This window comes from Pan paniscus, chromosome X, assembly GCF_029289425.2.
Source record: "Pan paniscus chromosome X, NHGRI_mPanPan1-v2.0_pri, whole genome shotgun sequence".
Lineage (NCBI taxonomy): Eukaryota > Metazoa > Chordata > Mammalia > Primates > Hominidae > Pan > Pan paniscus.
In genome coordinates, this window is record NC_073272.2 from 114,196,497 (window position 1) to 114,222,465 (window position 25,969).

The 25,969-nt window shown below is 35.4% G+C and overlaps 1 protein-coding gene and 1 pseudogene across 3 annotated transcripts in view; one reads left to right on the forward strand and one right to left on the reverse strand.

Moving 5' to 3' along the window:
- Positions 1–25,969, forward strand: part of HTR2C (5-hydroxytryptamine receptor 2C) — a 325,553-nt gene that overhangs the window by 169,903 nt on the left and 129,681 nt on the right. The gene's annotated exons all lie outside the window — the stretch shown is intronic.
- LOC100987371 (heat shock cognate 71 kDa protein-like) lies at positions 20,152–22,100 on the reverse strand (annotated as a pseudogene).

Consider the following 25,969-nt stretch of genomic DNA (forward strand, 5'->3'; position numbering starts at 1 on the left):
TCTAGGGCTTGGGGTAGTTCTTAGATTTGACAGCAAAAGCCCAATCCATAAAATGTAAAAATGTGTAAATTGGACTTTATCAAAATGAAAAACTTTTGCTCTGCAAAAGAGCCCTTTAAAGGAATTGGAAAACCATCTACAGGGTGAGAGAAATATTTGTAAATGATACATCCAACAAAAGAAGAATGTATTAGTTTCCTATGTCTGCTGTAAAAAAATTCCACAAACTTGGTGGCTTAAAACCACGGAAGTGGCCGGGCACGGTGGCTCATGCCTGTAATCCCTGCACTTTGGGAGGCCAAGGCGGGTGGATCACCTGAGGTCAGGAGTTCGAGTCCAGCCTGGCCAACATGGTGAAACCCCATCTCTACTAAAAATACAAAAATCAGCCAGGTGTGGTGGCAGGCGCCTGTAATCCCAGTTACTTGGGAGGCTGAGGCAGGAGAATTGCTTGAATTCAGGAGGTGGAGGTTGCAGTGAGCTGAGATCGCACCATTGCACTCCAGCCTGGGGGACAAGAGCGAGACTTCATCTAAAAAAAAAAAAAAAAAACACGGAAATTTATTGTCTCCCAGTCCTGGAGGTCAAAAGTCTGAAATCAGTACTATTAAACTGAAATCAACTTGTCTGCAAGGTCATGCTCCCTCCCTCCAGAGATTCTAGGAGAATATCCTTTCTTTGGGAGTTTTAGATTCTGGTGACTACTGGCATTCCTTGGCTTATGGCCACATCACTCCCTTCTCTGCCTCTGCAATCACATTGCCTTCTTCTCATCTTTTTGAAATCTATCTCTGCTCCCCTTCTCTGAGGATACAAGTGTTTGTATTCAGGGCCCACCTACATCATCCAGAATAATCTCTTCATCTTAAGATCCTTAACTACCTCTGCAAAGACTCCTTTTTATTGCCATATGAGGTAACATTCAAAGGTTCCAGGCATTTGGACTTGGCTATTTTTTGGGGGGTCATTTTTCACCCTACTACAACTGGTATATAGAACATATAAATAATTCTCAAATTTCAACAGGAAAAAAATAAAATTTTATTTAGATAATGAGCAAAAGACCAAAAAACACATTTCATTGTACAGAATATAAAAGATGTTTGACATGAGTTATTAGACATTAAGGAAATGCAAATTTAAACCACAATGAAGTTTTGTAAATCCCAAAACTTTAAGAGGATAGCATAAGACCAGGAGTTTGAGGACAGCCTGGGCAACATTGCAAGATCCTATGTCTACAAAAAACTTAAAAAAAAATAGCTGAATGTGGGGGTGTGTGCCTGTAGCCCCAACTACTTGGGAGGCTGAGGCAGGAGGATTGCTTGAGTCCACGAGTTTAAGATTACAGTGAAGGGATCAAATCACTACACTCCAACCTGGGCAACAGAGCAAGACCTTATCTCAAAAAACAAAACAAAACAACCCCCCCCGAATCACAATGAGATACTACTCCATATCTATCAGAATGGCTAGAATAAAAAATAGTGACAAAACTAAATGCCAAGGATGTGGAGAAACTGGATCACTCATACATTGCTGGTGGGAATGTAAAATGGGACAGTAGCTTTGGAAAACACTTTGGCAGTTTATTACAAACCTAAACAAACAACTAACATGCAATCCAGCAGTTGCACTCCTGGGCATTTATCCCAGAGAAATGAAGATTTATATTTACACAAAAACCTGTCCACTGATGTTTATAGCAACTTGATTCTTAATAGCCCCAAACTGGAAACAACATTTAACAGGTGAACAAGCTGTGGTACCTCCATACCATGGAATACCACTCAGCAATAAAAAGGAATGAACTATTGATTCTTGCAACAATCAAGATGATTCTCCAGAGAATTACGCTAAGTGAAAAGTGCCAATCCCAAAACATGACATGCTGTATGCTTCCATTTATAAATATTTCTATGACAAAATTATAGAAATAGAGACCAGATTAATGCTTTTCAGGGTTTAAGGATGGGGAGCAGAGAAGGAAAGTGGGTGTGGTTATAAAAGGCCAACAGGATAAATCCAAATGGTGATGTTAATGTTCTGCCATCTTGGCTATATCAATGTCAATATCTTGGTTGTGCTATTTTATTATAATTTTGCAAGATGTTACCATTGCAGCGAACTGAGAAAAGGGCACATGTGATCTCTCGGCATAATTTATTGCAACTAACTGCATGTCAATCTACACTTATCTTTAAATAAAAATTTTAATTAAAAAATGTATATATAAGGCATATATAAGTTGTGAAGCAATCCAGACTCATTTCATACTAAGACCTGGAACTTCCATCTCTCAGGAGACCTTGATCTCTCTAGTGAGGAATAATACATAGAAAATATAAAAATGTATAATAATACATATATGTGTAATATATTATTTAAATGCTGGCAGCAGAAAATAGATATCTATATACAAATTGCTACTATTTTAGAAATTACATCCTTCAATGAGGACAATGTTTATAACTAAGGTTATAAAAATTTAAAAAACAACTGGAGTAAATGGTCCTTGTCATCATTCTATTATGGTTTAACTCAGTTTTCAATTAAATTGTGAAAAGAAAACCCGATTTTCTCTAAATAATAGTCCATAGACTGTCACAGTACCACCAACTCCAAATTTATATTTCAATCACATCTCACATATTTTCAATAGAATTTTAATTTTTTTGTCACCAGTTTAGCCACAACTTCATAATCTTCAAAAACATAATGAAACAAACAAACAAAACAAAACAAACACACAAAAACAGGAGAACTCCAAAATGTATAAGGCCAAGTCTTTATCTTTCTTTTGTAAATTCTACTGCAGCCAAACAAGTACCCAAATCGTTCAGGTAAACTAGACACTCAGTGCCTATGAACTCAACTTGAAGTTCTATAGTGATAGCGCTCCAAAAAGCCACCCAATAAAAACTAAAATCTCTGAAGGTTTGTATTCACCAACATAATTTTTTTCCTCGTCTGCTTAAAGTCACCAATATGTAGGTATTAAATAGTTCAAATGTGTTTAGTTCAAATTTTGCTAACAGAATTGTTATATTCTACAATTTCAATTTGCAATCATCATTTTATTGTTTAACAAAAACAATACCTAGCCTAAATATTTCTATTAACGCATATTAGGAAACCAATTGCCCTTGCCCTCTCTACTTCTTGCCAGCCTACTAAGATACCTGTAAAGAGGTAGATGTGTGTTCTCCACCTTGTAAGGTTAGGAGGAATAAAACCTTAAAAAACATGAACACACATTCACACAAACACACACACACACACAGAAATAATAAGCCTTTGCCCAGCCACATATCATGTAATCCTATGCCTCTTTTTCCTGCAGATTTGCTACTCTAAGTTTTAATAATAATGACCACACTCACATCGTGAAATTATACACCAGTTTATTCAAATCAATGTACAAATTGAATATTATCACATTTATTTTGTTCATTGGAAAAGACAATATGTCATTTCAGTTTATTTTCATTTTTAAACACCAATATTTAAGTCTTAAAAGGAAATAAAAGTTTACAATAATGATGAATGTCAAACTTAAAGGTGTTTGTTATCTGGCTGGGCATGGTGGCTCATGCCTGCAATCTCAGAGGTTTGGGAGGCCGAGACAGGAGAACCATTTGAGACCAAAATTTGGGAACAGCCTGGGCAACATAGTTAGACCTCTATCTCTACAAAAAAAAACAAAAAAATAGCCAAGCATAGTGGCATGCCAGTAGTCCCAGCTACTTAGGAGGCTGAGGTGGGAGGATGGGTTGAGCCTGGAAATTCAGGCTGCAGTGACCTGTGATCATGCCACTGCACTCCAGCCTGGGCAACAGAATGAGAACCTGTCTCTAAAAAAGAAAAGATGTTTTGTTATCTATTAGGTTTTTCAAAAATATATGGTTTTTTCTGAGGTTTTCAAGTTATATAAGACTTCTATGCCAGCCACCCTAAACAAAACAGAAGAAGCACAAATATTACTAAACAAATTAATGCTTCATTAACAAGCAAATCACCAATGGAGAAAAAAGAACACATTTAAATCAAAATCAGTACTGATACAGAGGTAAGAATTACATCCAGGCACAGACATTTGGACTTATTCCCCCATGTTAAAAATTCCATCACAATGTGCAAAATAATTATTAAATCTTCTTTTTGAAATATATCCCCCCACTTTTGTTTTGCCTGATATAGATATTTTAACCTTAGGTGTACAGAACCCTATTAAAGAACCCAGATTACAATTTTTTATCATTTACATAACAGTGGCAGTTTTCTCCCATGTTCTTGCACAAAAAGAATTTATTTTCACATAAATTACACCCTGCATTTTTCAATAGTAGGAATAAAAAATACTCATGTTCAGGTTTACATATATTTACCATGACTAAATTGGAACAAATCAGCTCACAGCTTCCTCATGCCTACAGTTCAAATTAAATTTCCTCTTTTATATTCCTAGGGCTTCTCTAGTTGCATGTCAAACTTTTCAGATCAGCTGTCTTGATTCCTATCCTTTCCTCTCCTTGAAAAATAAGTGTATCTTCCATCTCAACCATCCTCCTTTTCAGCAGCTTCCATTTGATTGGTCTGGTAACTTACTATCATGAGTATCTTTGTGCTCAGAGGAGACATCAGGCTGCCTAGTTTACTAGATCTTCATTTATTCCTTCTAATTTTGTGGTCGCTCTGCTAGTAACACATTGTAAGGTTTAGACTCAATCTACCGCAGGCTTATTTAAAATTAAAACATGAGTATATATAAATATTAAGGTTATATGTTTAAAACTTAACTGCTTTGGCATATAAATTGCATCTATAAAAATATTAAATGAAAATTTGGCTTAAAAATGTAACCTAAATATAGACCTTGTAAGTTTAAAATAATCCTTGTCCTCAATTTTCTTTACCAAGTCTCCAAATATTTACATCATCTTTAACTTTCCACGGGGCCCCAATTCGTCAATCTCAACTCCTTGAGTTGTTTTTTTGGAATTTAAGTGCTTTGTACAAACTCATTGATGAGTGGAATGGAGCCATGCTCTCTGGTACCTTGCTTGCTCTAGGGTCTGATCTCTCTTTCTCACACTTCGTGGAGTAACAACTTCCCCACACACTTACTGAACATTGGAAATTATCACTTTATTCCCACTCCATGGCTCTACTCAACCCACCACATTACCATCAACTCAGATTCATAGATTAGGTGCCATATTAAATGATATGATACAGCAGGAACAGAAAACAGACATGCCTTCAAGGAGTTTACTATCTAGCTGGAAAAGTAGAGGCAAGACAGTAACAAAGATCTGGATGGCACCCTCACTTTGGAAATTGGCAGTCATTCATAAGACACAGATATATTCGGAGTAAGGAGAGGGAAGCAACTGGGAAAATATCCTTTCCAGTAATAAGCAAAAAGCAAGAGGCAAAAAGAAATGTTAACTATTTAAGTCACATACTTGCCAATCTATGCAGCTTTGCAGGATTAAACTGCAATTTATTATTATTATTATACATTTCTATACGGTTTTGAAATGGATGTTCCACAGAGGAAGGGTCCTCCAGAAAGTTTCTATAGCCTTCTTTTTGGGTAATTTTTGCCTACCAATATTTGAGGCTACCAGATGAAAGTAATTTCTTTTTCAAAGCAATTGGATTAATTTTTACAAGTACACGGAGTCCATTCTTGAACTTCTGATTCTCTATCTAGACATTATCATAAAATATCTGCTATGGAGCACTCATGATGCTTTCATATGTGTTATTTAATTTACCACAATGGAAATACACAACCCCACATCTTTTTTTTTTTTCTTTTTTGAGACAGATTCTTACTCTGTCACCCAGGCTAGAGTGTGGTGGCACAATCACAGCTCACTGCTGCCTTGACCTCCTGGGCTCAGGCTATCCTCCTACCTCAGCCTCCCAAGTAGTTGGGACAACAGGCATGTGACACCATGCTCTGCTAATTTTTTTTTATTATTTATTTGTAGAGATAGGGTCTCACTCTGTTGCCCAGGCTGGTCTCTAAGTCCTGGGCTCAAGCAATCCTCCCACCTCGGCCTCCCAAACTGCTGGAATTACAGGCATGAGTTACCACATCTGGCCCACATCCTCTTTCTAACAGCCATGATTTCTTTTCATACAACAACATATTTATAATTCATTTGCAACACTTCAACCAAACTAGACATACAGAGGATGTGGGAGACACAGGTTTCTCACTTCATTACTAGCATGCAACCCATGCAATCAAACATCTGTGCCAGAAGTAGATTTTAGGTTACTTTGTTATGGAAATGCATTCTCCATTTTAGTAGCATTTTTTTCTTAATTAGAGGAAGTGCTTTCAGAAATTGCAAATTACATAATGTAATTACAGCCATTTTAATGAACTAAAGCAAGTAAACATCAATATAATTTTAAGATATTTAAAATTCTTTATAGTTTTTTGCTTATCTTTCTAAGTTAGGGCTAGTAGTAATAATTACCTAAATAATTTGAATCCCTTGAGAATGCAAATGTATTAGGCTTGGTTTTCTGTTCACCTGAGTCAAAAAACCTGTGGATCAGAAATAAGTCTGGTAGCTAAAATTCCTGTGGAAGTTATACAAGGGTTGTTTTTTATCAAAATATAAGATTATCTATGTAAAAAGGAACTAACCAACCGGTTAAGTATGTTAATTGGAATTTGGAAGGATTTGAGAACTGGAAGGGAGAGAACTAAAATTGTTGACCAGTAACTTTGTAAAGCCCTAGACAACAATCAACCCATTTCATCTTTACATTAAAAATAATTATCATTAACTGAGAATATACTATAACCCCAGGCATTCTGCAAAAAATTTCACATGCGTTAACTCATTTAACTCTTCCAAACCCTTTCAAAGAAATGTGTATTATCTATTTTTTCATATTTTAAATAAAGGAAAGTAATGTATAGAAGAGATAAGTAATGTGTCCAAGACCTTAGAACTTTTAAGTAACACAACTGATTATTAAGCACAGGCCTATAAAACTCCAAAGTCCTTGTTTGTAGTCATTGCTTCATGTTATATGTCACTTAGAATGATCCTTTAATGAATAACTACATTAAAACATAGAACTGCTAAATAAGGCACCCTCCCCCAAAAGAGTACTCTCTCTCTCTCTATATATATATATGTGTATATATACATGTATATATACTATATATACATATATGTGTATATATACATATACGTGTATATATACTATATATACATGTATATATACATATACATGTATATATACTATATATACACTATATATAGTATATATACATGTATATAGTGTATATATACTATATATACATGTATATATACTATATATACATGGTTTTCTAGATATATATGTATGACAGTGAATTATCTTTGAAATTTAATTATTCCATTAAAATGGAATATATGCTTATAAATCTTTCTGGATTTTGTAATTTTGTCTTCATTTATTTTGAAGAATGCCTTAAATCCAAACCCCCTTTTGCTAGAGATTTATGCCTTTTTGTAAAAGATAGATATTGTCAAACCTAGACCAGAACTATATTTGGGAAAGAGGGTTTGGGAATGGATCTAGAAAGTGTAGATCCATCATATGTTCCACTGTCATCCCTGGGGATTTTCAAGGATTCCATCAAAAGTTACTCACTGGAGTCCAAGTTGTCCTAAATGTTCTCGAAACATATACAGTTTATGAAAATAAACATGCAATAAATAAAATCTCCCTGATTTCTTTGAATTGGTTAATGAATGGCAGAAGACAATCTTCTCATATATATTAATACCTCCAAAATTTGTATAACTAGAGTTCATTCTCAAAGTGAAACAATTTTCTTGTGTGTATAAAGGTGGTACCATATCCCTAGATAGATGGCATATTAAGCCCTAGGGTATTGGAACATATTGTTATAGTGGCTCTTTGGCTGAATTTTGCCTGCAGATAAATTTTGTTTTGGCCTAGCCAACAATTTTTAAACTTTATCATTTGAATACATTTTAAGAGTGAGTTCCAACTTTGCTATCTTTTCTACCACTCCCCATCTTCTTATACCCAGCTGTCCTACCCACTGATATTACCTACCTGGTCCCTAAAAGTGTTTACATTTTTGATGGGCATCACAGCTGTGAGCACAGAAGAGATAGCTTTCATGTTCATACTCCACATTCACCCTTGTGCTAACAAAGGTCCTCTAGCCCTCTAGAAAAAGTACACTCATTTTCCCCTAAGTACTTCTAGAAGTCACCAGTGGTTCTCTCATGTGATCATGAGCAAATCAATTTTCATCATGCACTGCTGCAATTATTCTGGGCTTTCATGGAGCACACATGTATCCACCATAACCCGTCATCATTCATAGTATCTGCTGGGCATTCATCATCTACCACTGGGCATCCATCATCTCCCATTTGGCATTCATCATCTCCCACTGGGCATCCATCATCTGCCACTGGGTATCCATCATCATTTGCTCGGCATCTGCTGAGTACCGCCATGTCTGTTGGGCATCCACAGTCTCCCACCAGGCATTGTGGTCTCTGCTGATGCTTTGCCATTTCGCCACCAGTGCCTTCCATGAGAATGCTGGTTACTTCTCCAGAGTGCTGTCACCCGGGGCTGCCAAATCTACAAACCCTCAAGATACCAGGTGTGCTGCATTTGCGTCAGTATTCATTGTACTTAGCTGTGTTCCTTGCATAAATTAGGAAAATGCCCCTTTATAACTGTGGCACATTTTGTTATCTAAACATTGAAAAAGCAATACTTGTCCCTGTCCCCTTCACAAAGTCCCTCTGTAAAACAGCTATCTCTGTTTTATCTTTCTTTGTTACTTATGGTTATCATCCACAGGGCTTACATATTCCACAGGGCTGATCTTGAGTCTATACACTGATGCCTTAATTCCTGTCCTCAGGCATTCACCCAAAAAACATCCCTCTGAAAAGCTTAGCGGGTAACTTGTCAGCCTTGTGTACTTGTATATACCTAGCATCATATATCTGGTCTTTTTTTTTTTTAATGGATAAATGAAGGCCTCCTTCCTCTTTGCAAATCAGTTCATGAGGTGATATTCTTGGAAATTCCCAGGCCCACATATCTTCACCTGTGAATCATTACTTTGGGTTTGAAATGTCTTCTCCCAATATCACCTTTCCCTTTAACAATATCCTTAATCACTTCACTGCGGGATCTTTATCCTAGAGAAAAAATTTCTTTACCGGGTAAGTTTCCATTCTAAATACAAAAACAATAATGGTATCAGTATATTTAAATTATAATGACATATGTGGAAGAATGCAGTCCAGAGGTCCTGATTTTTGTTCTTATATCTAGAGTCTTCTACCTCTGGTTATCCTTTGCTGTTTCTGTCTTCTATCCTCCTTAGAAATGTACAACTTTGGCTGGGTGCGGTGACTCATGCCTGTAACCCCAACCCTTTGGGAGGCCGAGGCAGGCAGATCACCTGAGGTTGGGAGTTCGAGACCAGCCTGACCAACATGAAGAAACCCTGTCTTTACTAAAAGTACAAAATTAGCTGGGTGTGGTGGCGCATGCCTGTAATCCCAGCTACTCAGGAGGCTGAGGCAGGAGAATCTCTTGAACCCAGGACGTGGAGGTTGCGGTGAGCCGAGATCGCACCATTGCACTCCGGCCTGAGGGCAACAAGAGTGAAACTCCATCTCAAAAAAAAAAAAAAAAAAAAGTAAAAGAAATGTACAACTTTTACATATTAATTACTGGTTTAATTCCCCAATAAATGCACAAAATAAATAAATAATGTAATTGTAGTTAACATTCCAGTTCTGGTTGCAAAAATAATTTCACTACAGGCAGATAGGCAGCACTGTCAAAGCTAAATAACAATGGCCAACACTTGAGTTTTTGCTCAGGGCCAGACATTGTTCCAAGTATTATACATGTACTATCCCTATTTAATACATAAAGAAAACAATGCACCAAAAGTTTAAATGCTATCAGTATTCTACTGCCAACTATGGGATGCACCTCCTACATTTTCTTCCTTAAGAGGAGACATCCTCTGTCTTCTCAAGAAAGATTAGAATTCCCTCTGTAGTGTCCAGTTCTGGTGATTTGAAGATTCTCCTCATTTTTCTTTTTCTTCTTAAATCTCACTCCTTCATGGAATCAATCTTTCTTTCTTTCTTTCTTTCTTTCTTTCTTTCTTTCTTTCTTTCTTTCTTTCTTTCTTTCTTTTCCTTCCTTCCTTCTTTCCTTCTTTCCTTCCTTCCTTCATCTTCTTTCTTCCTTCCTTTCTTCCTTCCCTCCATTCATCCCTTCCGTCCTTCTCTCTCTCTTTCTTTCTTTTTTCTTTCTTTCTTTTCTTTCTTTTTTTTTCTTTCCTTTCTTTTGACAGAGTTTCACTGTGTTACCCAGGCTAGTCGTGAACTCCTGGGCTACAACAATCTACCCACCTCAGGTTCACAAAGTGCTGAGAATACAATCATGAGCCACCATGCCCAGCCTTGGAAACTTTCAGTGATTTTTATATTGTCTGCTAATGTGCCAATTCCTAGAGAGCTAAGTTCTCAGTCCTTACTTCATGAACTTTTCCCTCAAAGCCTGTATGTCTATGCCAAGAGCCTGTTAACTGGGTTGAATGATGGTGGTGAAGGAAGCTATTATAACAAGTACTATAATAGCTAACTTTAATTGAACACTTACTCTGTCCATTTATCTTATTCAATCCACACAACCAACATATAAGTATTTTTCCCACTTTACAGATGAGGGAAATTGAGGTATACAATTTTACCTCATTTTAGGGCCACAAAAGGCTAATATCCATCCTCACATCACTGGTATTAAAGGTCCCATTCTCCCAGCTAGCCAGAGTGCTATTTCTGCCACCAACCCATGGAAATGTTGAACATACTATGTTCCTGAAAAACAACAACAACAACAAATATTGATTCTTGCTTGATGTCTTGATATGGCTCTAGAGACACAGAGTAACATAACTAAGGAAATAGTCTTTTGTATATTTAAGGGTAATTTCTCCAAGCCCTACCATAATACTAATAGTTAATAGTTATTGTGTACTTATTAGTACTGTACATGGTCCTAGCTGATACACACTGTTTTAGAACTATAGCTTTACTCAAAATAATTTCATTTCAGTTCAGTTCAGACTCTATTAACACCTGCCTAAGACAGTTTGAAGGCCCAGATTGCAATGCCTCTGCTATCATGCAATTAGAAATGGAATTAAGGAGAAATGGGAGGGGTCATGATATATCTTCAAAGACTTGAAGGATTTTCATACTCATATGCTTCCAAAGACAAAAGCAAGATAAATGGTAAAAGATACGGAAAGAATCAGCTTAGGGTTCAATAAAAGCTCTGTCTTTCAAAGAGAGGACACAACCAGCCATCACTAGTGGTTATGCAAAGAATTTGTGCCTGGAATAAGAGCTTGAACTAGATTTTTTTTGAGGCTGTCTTTTATGTCTTAAGATTCTATAATTAAGATACCTAGTTATGCCACTTTGAACAAGTTACTCAAAATCTGAAAGTATCATTATGAAGTTAGAAGTTTAGTGCTTTTGTCAATGATAGGGAGATGAAAATAAGAACTTCTATTTCATACAATAGTGTTAATTTCATATGTGCTTTTATGTTCCTATGATCTTTATAATCAGTTTGGTTAGTCCCAGCAAGAGATCATAGATGAAAAACCTAGTCATTAATTATACATTATTTTAATACTCAGAAGACATTTTATCCTTGTTGTCATCTAAGTGAACATAAAAGAAAATTTGCTTAGAATGAATGGACTATATATCCATAATCCTCACTCTTAAACATTATGCGATGAATAAGAATAGCCTACTTAGCTTTTATCTTAAAGGGCAGTAACTCTATCTTGAAAGTTGTCTTTCATATGCTGAATAGAATATATTACAACTATGGATCTTAATTGTTCGCATTTTTCTGTATGTACTCCTAACAGAGTGCTTGAACTGTGTAGTAAAAGGATCATTGGACTAATCACTAAAAGTTAGTTTCTTTCTTTTCCTCTTTAGTCAAATTTCCATATTCCTTGTGTGCTGAAGTTTGTTTTGTATTTCAAATAAAACCTATCAAAAATCTAAAATCTTTGCCATCTAGTTATTCTGCATTCAAAATGTAGTAAAGACAAGCTGCTTACTCAATGCTCATATAACATTAAGTCCCCAAAGTAAACTTAATGAATTAAGTTTTCCCATGACCCAATGCCATTGTTTCTTTTAAAGGAAGAGCATCAACAAGACAATCAAGTTTGAATGAAATTGATTTTCTAATGGAGTTCTTTTTACTGAGAAATATTTAGTAACACAGATACTGGAGGCAGAATTTTTATTTTCATCCTGTTTATTTCTGTTTTTATTCTGTAGTAACATGTTATGGGATATATAAGAGTTTTTATGGGAGTATGTACAATTGCAAATTAGCCAAGCCACTGAAGGTTTTATATTGCTGTTTTTTATGTAATTGATAAGATCATGACAAATGTGGTTTTTTGCCCTATTTAGAATAAAGCAGAAAGAGTATTCTGAGTTCGTACTTAGAGTATACATGGGATAATTAGAACAGGCTGTCTTCTGCAGAGCAAGAGGTTTCCTTATTCTAGATCATATTCATTCTTGGAACCCAAAAGCTTGCACTGGCTAAGAAAAAACCTATTTTCTCCTCAAAATTCTGTAGAACAAAACTTTAAAGGGGAATTAATTTAGAGGCATTTGATATTCATTAAGCACTTATTCATTTTCTATTTTACTTTAACCCCATCTTATACCCCATATTTTACTTTAACCCCATCTTAGCTTAATATCTCCTTTATATTGATAGGGAGGAAAAAGTTTCTGCATTTACTATTTTAAGAGCAAGTACAAAGGACAAAGCTGAATATGTTCTATTAAACTAATAGCTGAAGCTAACTTTTACGTATTTAATTTTGTATGAAAATATATTCAAAATAGAAGGTATATAAAATATATATAATGAAATATATATAAATCAAATATATTTAAAATATATATAAAATAAATAAATGAAATATATAATGAAAAGTAAATTCCCTGTTGTTTGAAGTGTTTCTTGTGATGGAAGAAAATGAAGTGTGTAATTTTGAATTCCTCATAAACCTGATTACAAACTCTGTGTATACATGAATTTCACCAGTGAGTGGCACATATAAACCGTTGTAATCAACCTCAGTGTTCTGTTGAAGGGCAACTGGAGTAAAAAATAAAGATGACAAATTATTTCCACTAAACATTATAGTATAATTTGTTTGGTTACTAATAAAAAGGAAATTGCTCAATAGAAAATTACATAAAAGCTAAACATTGATAAGTTAATCATATGCATATTTAAATTTGATAGTTTATAGCCTTTAGCATTAATTCTGGCTAAGAAATACTCTTTTTTAACTAAGTCTTTTTGATCAAATGACTCTTAAGTAATGTTATATTAGTATTTTGATTTTGGTAAGTCACTGGTTATCTCTACAAACTAGATTCTCTTTTATAAATGACTTTTACTGTGCATCTATCTTGATAAGTATTTTAACCTACAATATCTCACTTAGCATCTGCTTCACAGGTATTTGTGAATATTAAAAGCTGAATGTGAAAATATTTAGTAAATTTTAACTTACTATACAATTTTAAGGTTATCATTATTTTTAGTATTACATTAAACCAAACCCCTATTTACAAACAAAAAGATATTATGCATATAAAAATGTAAATTATGTATTTTCACGTGTACCAAAACAAATGTTCTAGAAGTAGTATATTGGTTCAAATATAATGTAATATGATATAACATAACATAAATATATATTTTCTCAGTTTAAATACAATGGAGTAAGGTAAGCTTCTTGTTATTTAAGTGGAATATGAAAATTAAATGACCATTTCCCCAAACTTATTTCATTGAAAAATATTAAGGCAATTTTTGAAGACCAGTGTTTCATAAATAAACTTTTTAGCGTGTATTACTATGACAAGTTACTCAATTGGCTTTTACTCTGGGTTATTCAACTAAAAGTTTCATTTTCAGTGACTCATAATATTGTTTACACATAATTTGTAAGCTCTATTTAATTACTTATGTAAATGACTAAACAAAAGATGGCAACTGCAGTGAATCTAAGACTGTACTTAATTCTGGTGTAAACTATTCTAACAATGTAATTAAGAGCTGTCCAATTTATACTTTTAAGTAAACAAAAGATCTTATAAGAGATTGCAAGTGCCATCATATGACACTTCTAGCTTTACCTCATGTTCCCTTGCAGTTTTTTTCAGACATGTGTTAAAACTATTTGAAAAAAAAAAGCAGTTAATTTAACAGTACACAAAGGTGATAGTTAATAGGAAAAATAAAATTGTAAATAAAAAAGTAGTGAAACAGCAAAGTTAAACCTAGACTCACCTTACTTTCTTATCTATTGCTATTATTTATTCAATGACTACTACAGCAAAGCTGTGGCCTTGAGGAAATGATTTTATGCTATGAATACAATAACAATAACAAAAATAAGGCTAATAATACATATAGGTACAGTATATTGGATTCCAGCTAGATGCCAAGCAGTTAAGCATAACAAAATTAGGTAAGGTAGTTATTATTATTCATTAAATTCCTTTTTGGATTTTTTTCACTATGTTTTTATTTTATTTTATTTACTTAAAAATAGTATTAGTGTTTGCTCTGGGGCTTACAATATACATCTTTTAATTTTTATTCCTTTTTAAAATTGAGATATAAATCTTATACCATAAAATTCACCCTTTAAAGTGTACAATTCAGTGATTTTTAGCATATTCACAATGTTAGGCAACCATCAACTTTATTTAATTACAGTAGAATTTCATTATCCCATTTTCAGTCACTCCATATATAATATGCATCTTAATTTGAAACAATCTTGTTAAGATTAACATTAAACTTCAATAGTATGTAGACATATTGCTCCAATATACTTCCATTTCTTCCCCCTTCTTTGTGATATCATTGTCATGCAAATTACATTTTTATACATTATAATGCATCAAAATAGTTTTGTGTTTTTTTTCATGGAGTTGTCTTTTAAACCATTTGGAAAGAGAAGAGTTTTCATTCATGTGGATTCAAGTTACCATCTACCTTTTCATTTCAGTTGAAAGATTCCCTTTGGTAGATATAGGTTAGGTATGCTGACTACAACTTCTATCTATTTTTTTATTTTGAAACGTCTTTCTCTTTCATTTTTTTAAGAAATAGTCTTACTGGAAATAGAATTCTTGGTAGACAGTATTTTTCTATCAGCCCTTCAAATATGTCATCCCAATGCTTTCTGGCTCTCACAGCTTCTGATGAAGTCAACTGTTAATCTTATTTGGGTCCCTTTGTATATATTGAGTCATTTATCTCTTGCTTCTTCCAGAATTTGCTCTTTGTCATTGCCTTTCAACTATTTGACTATGAAGTATCTAGGTATGTATCCCTGAGTTTATCCTAATTGGTGTTCATTGAGCTTTTTGATGTGTAAATTAGTGTTTTCTATCAAAATTGGGAAAATTTCAGCCATTGTTTTTTCAAATATCTTTTCTGTATATTTCTAACCTATCCTTCTGGACTCCCATTATGCATAATTTGATGGTGTCTCACAGGCCTTTGAGGCTCTGTTCATTTTCCTTTATTCTCTCTGTTCTTCAGATGGGATAATCTCTTTTGACTTATCTTCAAGTTTATCTTCAAGTTTATTGTTTCTTTCTTCTGCCTCCTGAAATGTTCTATTAAGCCTATCTAATGAATTTACCATTTCAGTTATTGTACTTTTCAACTTCGGAATTTTTGTTCTTTTAAATATTAAATTAATTTGTATATCTTTACTGATTTTCTCTATTTAGTGAGCATTATCATCATAGTTTTCTTTAATTCTTTAAAGATAGTCTTCTTTAGTTCTTTAAACATATTTATATAGCTGATTTAAACTCCTTGTCTGATAAGTCCAACATCTAGGCCCCCTCTGTACACTTTCTATTGACTTCTTTAATTCCTGCCTATATGCCATACTTTCCTGTTTCTTTTCTCTTTTCTTTCTTTCTTCCTTTTTTCTTTTTTTTGAGGTAGGGTCTCACTCTGTTGCCCAGGCTGGAGTGCAGTGGCATGACCTCAGCTCACTGCAACCTCCGCCTCCCAGGTTCAAGTGATTGTCATGCCTCAGCCTACTGAGCAGCTGAGATTACAAGTGCCTGCCACGACACCCGGCTATTGTTTGTATTTTAATAGAGACGAGGTTTCACCATGTTGGTCAGGCTGGTCTCAAACTCCTGACCTCAAGTGATCCACCCACCTTGGCCTCCCAAAGTGCTGGGATTACAGGCGTGAACCACCATGCCTGGCATACTTCCCTGTTTGTTTGTATGTCTTACAATTTGTTGTTGAAACTCGGACATTTTAAATAATATATTGTAGTGACTTTGAAATCAGATCTACTCCAACCTCTAGTGTTTATTGTTGTTTATGAGATTTTGTCCTCATTGCTGCTTGCTTCAGTTACTTTCCTAGAATACTTCTATAGACTCTGTATTCCTTGCAATATGTGGCTGCTATTTTCTCTGGTAGCATTTTTCTTTGATATTTGTTTTTATTTTTAATCCTTCTTAAGAGTTGCCCCTGAATCAGCATTGTTTGTAGTCAGCTAATGATTGTTCAGAATATTCTATTAAATGCTATGAGCCAGTTTTTCTTTTACCCTGTTCCAAGGAGATTTTTGTGGGAGGTCACACCTTCAAATTTCAGAGAATTTACAAGTCAATATTAGCTTTTACTTCCTGCTCGAGTCCAGCATCAAAGGTAGCTAGAGATGAGTTGTTGGTGTCCTCTCTGAGTTTTCTTGGGCATGTGTACAGACATACACATTTGTGCAGCCTTTTAGATTTCCTGAAATATGCTGGAGCATTTTAGAATCCCTTATGTTGGTCCTTTTGCCATTACTGATGTATTCCTTTTACATTTTTAGCCAGCTTCTTGTTTGTTACAACTGAGTTCACAGGCTTAGGCAACTGCAATGTTATTAAATCCAGCTCATGTTATTGTTTTCAAAACTCTGGAGATAAAGCTTTTTCTGAAGAACTGAACTCAGAGTCAGGACAAATAGCCCAATTACCTGGGAATAATGTGTTTCAAAGGAATTATTGTAAATATTGTTGAAATACTGAAAGTGTTCTAAGGATGGGGCTTTACATGAAGCTCCAAAACAAATCAGTCCCCACTCAACTGGCTGGTTACTGTGCTCTGTTACTGTGGTGAGAGGGGAATGAAAGTAGCCCCAAGTGAAAACAACATAGATCCCACTGTTCTAACTGAAGTTCAGTAGACTGTTTTTAAATGAATATCTTTTAAGCCAAATCTATACCTTTGGTTAATTTCCAAGATTCTAAAACAGTTGATTTTTGTAGTTTTGCAAGTATTTTTATAGCTTTTGTGAGAGAAAGAATTCACCAAGGTTGCCATTCTGTAAGTTCTGTTCTCATAAGTACTTCTTTATACACCTTGAATTATAATGACATTTTAAACATAATAGCATAAAATGATTTTACTGCATAAAGTTAAAATGATTACTTCATATCATCTACTACCTAATCTGTATTCACTTTTAACAAATGACTCAAATTAGGATATAAATGAGTTGCTTTATTTAAATTAGGTTTCCAACAAGGTTCACATTTTGCATTTGTTTTTTATGAAACTAGATTTTCGTGTATGTGTGGTGGCGGGGCGGGGCGTGGTGGGGGGGCCTTGATTCTGACCTTGAGGAGAGGAAACATTTTTCAGAGGGAGACAAAAAGTCAAAGAAGTACTTCAATTGTTGGGGAGACTTGTACATGTTTATGGGATCAAGGGAAATCACTATACTTTCTGGCTTAAGAAACAGCCCTATTCATGTCTTGTCCAACAAAGGCTAGTAATTCCAGGTTAGCCTAGGGCCCAAGAGATGAAGCAAAAGCTGAAACTGGGAAAAGAATAAATTTAGAAAGGGACAAGGTCAATGAGGAGAGTTGGTAGGGATATAATATTATTAAGCAAATCATCAATAATGTAACTTGGATTTACTTTGGGATGCCAGACTCTTGGTGGATTACTCTTTCTTGTGAACTATTTCACCATTCTGCATTTTTACATTTTTCTTCAGTTGGTTAAAACTACGGGATGGTAGAGTACTGAAGGCCTAGCTTCAATTTCCAGCTTTTCCAGTAACTGTGTGATCCAGGTTCAGCCACATGGCTTCTTTGAGCCTCCTTTGATTTGTGAAATGAGAGGACTGGGTTAGATGTCTCTAAACTTGATTTTGTCTCCAAAGTATGATTATTCTAAGACCTTTCTTAAGCAGGTATATGCAATAAGTAAAAACTGTTTTTAGTAACTGAGCTTAACATTTTTGCTTTCCTCACCCTGAAAATCAGGTACACAAGAACTTCTTTCCCCCTTTCCCATTATAACTTGTTTTATGGAAAGAATCTTAAATCAGAATTAAAAACTGGTAAACACAGTATTAATAAGATAGAAATATTACCCTTTCCTCCCACTCAAATCTCAAAATAAAGCAATATTACTGCAACAAGGTATACTTCATTTTTGTAGTAAGAGCCAGTTTCATAAGTGAAACTATATGAAAAAATAACTATGGGAGTTAAAGCAAAATAGCGTATTGTGATTTGGAATAGCCAAATACATTTTATGCGTCAGTTTTCCAAAAGTTAAATTTTAAAGTAATCTTGGTTAAATTAGAATACAGACTCTTAAATAATCTACAAACAGACAATTTTTCAGATACCATGGAATCATACCTTTTATCAAGAATAACAGTTGTTTGTCAGTGCACTTTGGGATATTGAGCAGATATTTTGGAGATCACTTATGCTGAACAATATGATGCATTTATTCCAAAAATTACAATTGCATATTTTTTGTATTACATATTTTAGTCAGCAAATAAAACAACTGCAACCACAGAATCTATTCAGGAACTAGAATTAAACAAGTTCCTTTAGAAACTGATTAAATAAACCACATAATTTCCAAAATGCCTTTCACTTTGTGCACTTAGCTTTGGCTTCTAAACCCCTTCTGAAACAGATATCTAAATGAAATTAAAATCTTTATTTTACACAGAGGCTTCCCATCCCATCCCACCCTGTGTCCAAACTCCATCATCTTTAACACTTTAAGCAGTTATTATGAACCCAGAAGCCACTAGGATAGAGATGTTCTAACAAAGATCAAAGAAAACAAAAATCATTGTTAAATTATTATAACCCGTGGGTCAAACCACAATCAATATAAAGACACTTATTGAGTATCTGCTCTTTCTCAGCACTGAACAAAACACAGTGGGATGTCATAATATATTAGTCCCAATCCCTGCTTATGAGGGAGTTTATAATATAATTATGTGTATGCATATGTGTGTTTGTGTGTGTTTGTTGGAGGCAGAAATTTATGTAAAAAATAATGAACAACATGAGGTTATGTGCTAATGATGGAATGCATCGAATAAATAATAGGTGGTTAAGAAGTTCAGAGGAGGTACATGTCTCCCTAGTCAATTGGTAAGAATAGGGCTCACAATGGTACAATTTAAATTACTATAATAAAGTAAATGGGATATTTTCCCAGCTCCCAAATTACCACATAGATGATTGTTTTCATACTTATTATATATACTCATAATGTCAACCCAACTTTGAAGGGAAATAGAGAAACCCAATTTTATTGTAGTTACACCTTCAGGATTGCATTTTGCTACTAATAATTTATACAAAATGTAAGTGCTTATATCTCTGTAACTTTTAGAGATATATTCTTAACGCAGTGTTAAACTATATATTTTTGTGCCAATTTTAAATAGTTTTATTTAAGACATTGCATTTTCCACTTACAGTACAGTGCTTATAAAGTGCAATGTTATTTCCCTCCCCTGTGCACATGTTGCATATTCAAGTATTGAGAATTCCTAGTAACTTACTACAGCAGCTGAACTTTTAAACACTGCCACAGAATTTGCTACAAATTTAGGTCCTTCAATGTTTTAAATGTGTGGAACAATGCTACATCTATATTTATGTTGGCTTAATCAACCTCTTCAGTGATGGGCCTTGAGGAAGCACCACTAGAGGGAGGAGCTCCACCACCAGGGAATCCCCCAGGCATTCCTCCAGGCATGCCTCCTGCACTCTGGTACCGCTTGCTAATGATGGGATTGCAGACTTTCTCCAGCTCTGTCTGCTGATGTTCAAATTCTTCCTTCTTAGCAGCCTGATTCTTATCCAGCCATTTGATAACTTCATTAAACTTGTCCAGAATCTTCTGTTTGTCCTCATCATTAATCTTACCTTGAAGCTTCTCATCTTTGACAGTTGCTTTCATGTGGAATGCATAGGACTCAAGTGAATTCTTGGATGACACTTTGTCCCTCTGCCTCTTATCTTCAGCTTTGTACTTCTCAGCTTACTGGACCATATGTTCAATGTCTTCCTTGCTCAAACGGTGCTTGTCATTAGTGGTAGTAATCGTGTTCTCTTTTCCTACACTCTTGTCCACAGCAGAGACATTGAGGATGCCATTGGCATCAATGTCAAAAGTGACTTCAATCTGAGGAACACCATGGGGTGCAGAAGGTATGCCTGTGAGTTCAAACTTGTCAAGCAGGTTGTCATCCTTGGTCGTAGCACACTCACCTTCATAAACCTGAATCAGCACACCAGGCTGGTTGTCAGAATAGATAGGCTGTCAGAAGGTCTCTGTCTGCTTGGTAGGAATGGTAGTACTATGCTTGATGAGGACAGGAGGACAGTCATGACTCCACCAGCAAGTTCAATACCAAAGGAAAGAGGATTGACATCCAAGAGCAGCAAATCTTGAACATTTTCAGATTTGTCTCCAGATAGGATGGCTGCCTGGACAGCTGCACCATAAGCAACAGCTTCATCAAGGTTGATGCTCTTATTCAGTTCTTTTCTATTGAAGACGTCTTGGAGAAGCTTCTGAATCTTGGGGATATGAGTATAACCACCAATAGAGACAATATCATGAATCTGTGACTTGTCTAGTTTGACATCTCGAATGGCTTTTTATACAGGGCCAAGGGTGCCATGGAACAGGTCAGCATTCAGTTCTTTAAATCGGGCACAGGCAATGGATGTACAGAAGTCAATTCATTCTTACAGAGAATCGACCTCAATACTGGCCTGGGTCCTGGAAGAGAGAGTATGCTTAGTGTGTTCACAAGCAGTACAGAGGCGTCTTATAGCTCTCTTCTTCTCACTGATGTCTTTCTTATACTTATGCTTGAACTCAGCAATAAAATGGCTGACAATTCGGTTGTCAAAGTCTTCTTCACCCAAGTGGGTGTCTCCAGATTTGACCTCAAAGATTCCATCCTGAATAATGAGGATTGACACATCAAAAGTGCCACCTCTCAGGTCAAAGATAAACACATTTCTTTCAGCTCCAACCTTTTTGTCTAAGCCGTAAGCAGTATCAGCAGCACTTGGCTCATTGATAATTCTAAGTACATTGAGACCAGCAATAGTTCCAGCATCTTTGGTAGCCTGATGCTGAGAGTTATTAAAGTAAGCTGGCACTGTGACCACAGCATTGGTAACAGTCTTCCCAAGGTAGGCTTCTGCAATTTCCTTCATCTTTGTCAGGACCATAGAGGACACCTCCTCTGGATAGAAGATTTTGGTCTCTCCCTTGTATTCTACTTGGACCTTGGGCCTGTCAGTATCATTCACCATCATGAAGGGCCAATGCTTCATATCAGACTAGACAACAGCATCATCAAATCTGCATCCAGTCAGATGTTTGGCATCAAAAACCGTGTTGGTGGGGTTCATTGCAGCTTGATTCTTTGCGGCATCACCAATGAATCATTCAGTGTTCATAAAGGTGACATAGCTTGGAGTGGTTCAGTTTCCCTGATCATTGGTAATTATCTCTACTTTTCCATGCTGGAAAACACCCACACAAGAGTATGCAGTGTCAAGATCAATACCAACTGCAGGTCCCTTCGACATGGTTGCTGGCGTGTAGGGCCGGCTCTGACTACAAAGAAAGACACAGAAACCTCCAGAACTGCGGGCGCATTCAATGAGCTATTTACTTCTTGAAAGGGAAAATAGATGTAATTTAAAATTTCATAGCAAATACTATGGAACAAAAAAATGATGTCAAAAACACTATGATTAAAAACTCACTGATATGCTGACAAACATATTACCTCAACTATCATCTGCTGAATTAAAACAACACCAAAGCGTAAGTAAAATGACAATGAATAAAATGACCAATAAATGTACTAATGCCCTTACAAGGGCTCCCTGTACTACTTAGTAATGACAATTAAGAAGTATTGTGATTAGGTACTAAAAAGTTGATCTATTTCCATACTTTTTCTGAAGATTTTCCTGACTGCCCTTTTCTGCATTTATATTTCATCTACTTCTAGTCCAGTTAGTTTTATATTTATGTTCTAAGACATGCTTTACTCTGAACAGTTCATAAGGTCTAAGAGGAAAATGACCTTTGAAGGCACTTTCTGGGATAATGTGTCAACATTTCAGGCCACCAAATATTATTGAATGCCCATTCTGTGTTAAGCATTGCACTTGGCATTATGGAATACAGAGATATGTACCAGGGCCCTAGCCTCCAAGAAAATGCTTCACTTTTAGAAATATATTTAAATAATTTAAAAGGGTTATATAGTGTAGAATTTTCTAACTTGGTGTGACTAGATAAAATATCTAATTTTCAACATCAGCTTTGAATAACTTGTGGAGAGTTTTCTATTGGTATTTATTTATTCATTTATTGAGACAGAGTTTTGCTCTGTCACCCAGGCTGGAGTGCAGTGACACAATCTTGGCTCACTGCAAACTCCGCCTCCTGGGTTCAAGCGATTCCCCTTCCGCAGCCTCCCGAGTAGCTGGGATTACAGGCGCGCACCACCACGCCTGGCTAATTTTTGTATTTTTAGTAGAGACAAGGTTTCCCTGTGTTGGCCAGGCTGGTGTCAAACTCCTGACCTCAGGTGATCCACCTGCCTCGGCCTCCCAAAGTGCTGGGATTACAGGGTGGAGAGGTTTTTAAATTAGTACTGTCCAAATTCAGTGACTCTGACTAATGGTAGCTAATGGAAAGCTGAAATGTTCAGTTCCAATGAAAATCCTGAGGCAAATAGTGGTTTTGTTACATTCTTTAAGAGACAGAATGAATTCCTGTAGAAATGCATAATGCCTATATTTACATAACAGAAAATGTTTGGCAGAAAATAAAGTGCTGTCATTGTACGAGTTAGTATCTTTCTTTCTCTGAAGATATTTTTTAATAATGAAAGTAGAATGTATTGGAGGTGCCATGTCAGTTCATCTGTCAATAAACATAAAATACCATTAACTCAATGGTATTTTCCGAGGTGTTGTAGTGAAGTAGAACTTGAGTTTTGGTATCACATGAGCATAAGTTTAAATCCCTACAATCTCACCTTTTTAAATGACCTCTTATTTCTAAATAAACATTTTCTCACCCACATTAGCAGGGAAATAGCATGGTATTGAGGGTTAGAGGTTAAGCTCATAAAGTATCTGGATTTTAGTACATGTGATATTTTAATTATTAACAAAATTATTCTTAGGAATTGATTTTATTAGAACATTATTTTAGAAGTGATCAGGCAAATTATATTGAAGTTCACATGGTAGAAACTTCTGAGAATCTGTCCTAGTTGAGTGGTAATACAGTAGGATGAGATAAAGCAATGAGGAAAAAAAGGAGAAAATCAGCCTTTTCCAAAAAAAACAGGCAAAAACTGCAATATCACATAAGTCAGCTTACAAATGGAAGTGCCTTCCAGACCACAGTACAGTATTGGATTAGTGTTTTTGTATGCTACATATATGTCTTAGTGAAGACAGAAATGATCATACACAATTCATTTCCCATTTTTCATGTAAAAAAAAAGTTTACGTCTGCCATTATATTATAGAAACAGAGCTATCTAGATAAAGCCTCATCTGTAAGAGATAATGTCTGACCTTCAGGACACAGATGGAGGGCTGTGCTATTGGGCCAGGAAAATTTGCTATTCCAAGTCAGCAATAGAAAACATTAAGTTCCTGGCTAGTAGTCCAGTTCCCATTTTAATTCTCTTTACTATCTTTTTGAACTCTTCATAAACAAAAGAAATGAAGAATAAATATATATAGGGCCAAGTGATTAAACAGAATTAAAAGTTCCGTATATAAATCTTATGTTCTTAATTATAGACTGACTAGGCTCCCCAGGATTCCATTTTAGAAGATATTTGGCAAAACATCAAATTGCCACTTGGTGCAACATCATTTTTTAATTTGCTTTAATTGTCTAGACCTGAATTTAGCTCAGTACAGTAGATATCAGGACAGTGGAAGCGCAGGCAGTTAAAGTATGTCATCTTGGGGGGAGGCTGCAGCTGATATCTTAAATATTTGACATATTCATAATATCTTTTGAATATATCTCTGAACAACCTTGTAAAGTGAATAAAATAGGCAATTTTCTCAAATTTTAGACAGGAAAACTAAATTTTGAAATTACAGATAGTATGTGGCAGAACAGGTACTAAAAGAAGACTTCTTTCCCCCTTACCTACAACCATTACAACCACAGAATATGTTTTCTCTTGTGTCTTTCAGAGTGTACCTGTTAACAGTACTGATGGTTTCCATATAGGTTGGTGCAAAAGTCATTGCAGTTTTTGCAGTTACTTTTAATGGCAAAAGCTGCATCTCCAATGCAGCTTTTTATTCTAAGTAAAAATCCTTCCAATTCAAGCAGGGTAACTCTTTCACATGGACATTAGGGTCTTGAGCACATTCAGACTCAACATTGCCAGTACTCTGGAAGGCCACAGGGATATTTTCGTAGTCAGGTACTAGCAGCTATCTCAAATAACAAGCCTATACTTGGATTACAACATCTCTTCAGCTCAGATTCTTGTTATCTTTTGTTGCATGTCAACTTATTTGTAGGAGGATTGGAGACATTGGGTACAAGAAGATACTTTGTAAGTTTATGAATGAATTCTGCTCTATGTAAGATGATAGACTAGGTTTTTGGAGGTAACACTATCAAACAAGTATATTGGATGTATATGTATATGTGTGTGTGTGTGTGTGCATATGTGTATATGTGTGTATATACTGTCAGCCTTTTGCATCTGGAAATTCAACCAACCATAGATCAAAAATATTTTAAAAACAACGAAACTAACAAAACAATGATAAAAAATAATACAAATAAAAACAATACAGTATAACAAGTATTCACATAAGATTTACATTGTATTAGGTATTATAAGTAATCTAGAGATGATTTAAAGTATACAAGAGGACGTGCATCAGTTATATGCAAATATTATGTTATTTTATGTAAGGGACTAAAGCATTTGCAGATTTTGGTATCTGCGGGTGTCCTGGAACCAATCCCTCATGAATACCGGGAAACAACTGCGTGTATGTATATACACTCACACACATAGGTATGTATGCATGTATGAAAGTATCAAAGAGCTGACATGAGAGTAAGGAATTAGAGAGTAAAATCTATATGAAGGATGGAACCCAGATGTGGGCAGCTCAGGACTGAGCAGCTATTGTCTTGTGGAAATTTGCTTAACAAGGGAATTTTTAAGTATGCAGACAAGGATTCAAATAGAAGGTTATCCTCCTTTAAGCTGACACCCTAAAGAGCTATACCATAAGTATAAGGATAAAACAGAGGTAAACATGAACCACAACCTCACCCTTAGGGTCTGCAAGAAAAGGTGCCTTAGAATTGAGGGGAGGAGTAAACCTGTCCCTGATCATTTTAAACCACAAGCCAGAACTCACAGTGATTTGTCATC